This window comes from Halyomorpha halys, unplaced genomic scaffold, assembly GCF_000696795.3.
Source record: "Halyomorpha halys isolate HHAL.00 unplaced genomic scaffold, Hhal_1.1 Scaffold977.1, whole genome shotgun sequence".
NCBI lineage: Eukaryota > Metazoa > Arthropoda > Insecta > Hemiptera > Pentatomidae > Halyomorpha > Halyomorpha halys.
In genome coordinates, this window is record NW_027116440.1 from 147109 (window position 1) to 147391 (window position 283).

Genomic DNA, 283 nt, shown 5'->3' on the forward strand with positions numbered 1-283 from the left:
ACTAAGCTCAATTGATATTTTCTTAGAGAGTTAAAGCCTTCATACCTAAATCCAACAAATTGTATGTAATCTAGTAGATAATGGAATTACAATAAAATAACTGAAAACGATTGATTTCCAGTGTTTTGAAGGATATAAGTTATTGAAACTTTCAAAAATTACTTCTCTTCTGTTGGTTATGTATTTATTTTTTTCACACATCAAATAGCAACTAAGCTCAATTGATATTTTCTAACAGAGTTAAGGCCTTCATACTTAAATCCAACAAATTGTATATAATGTA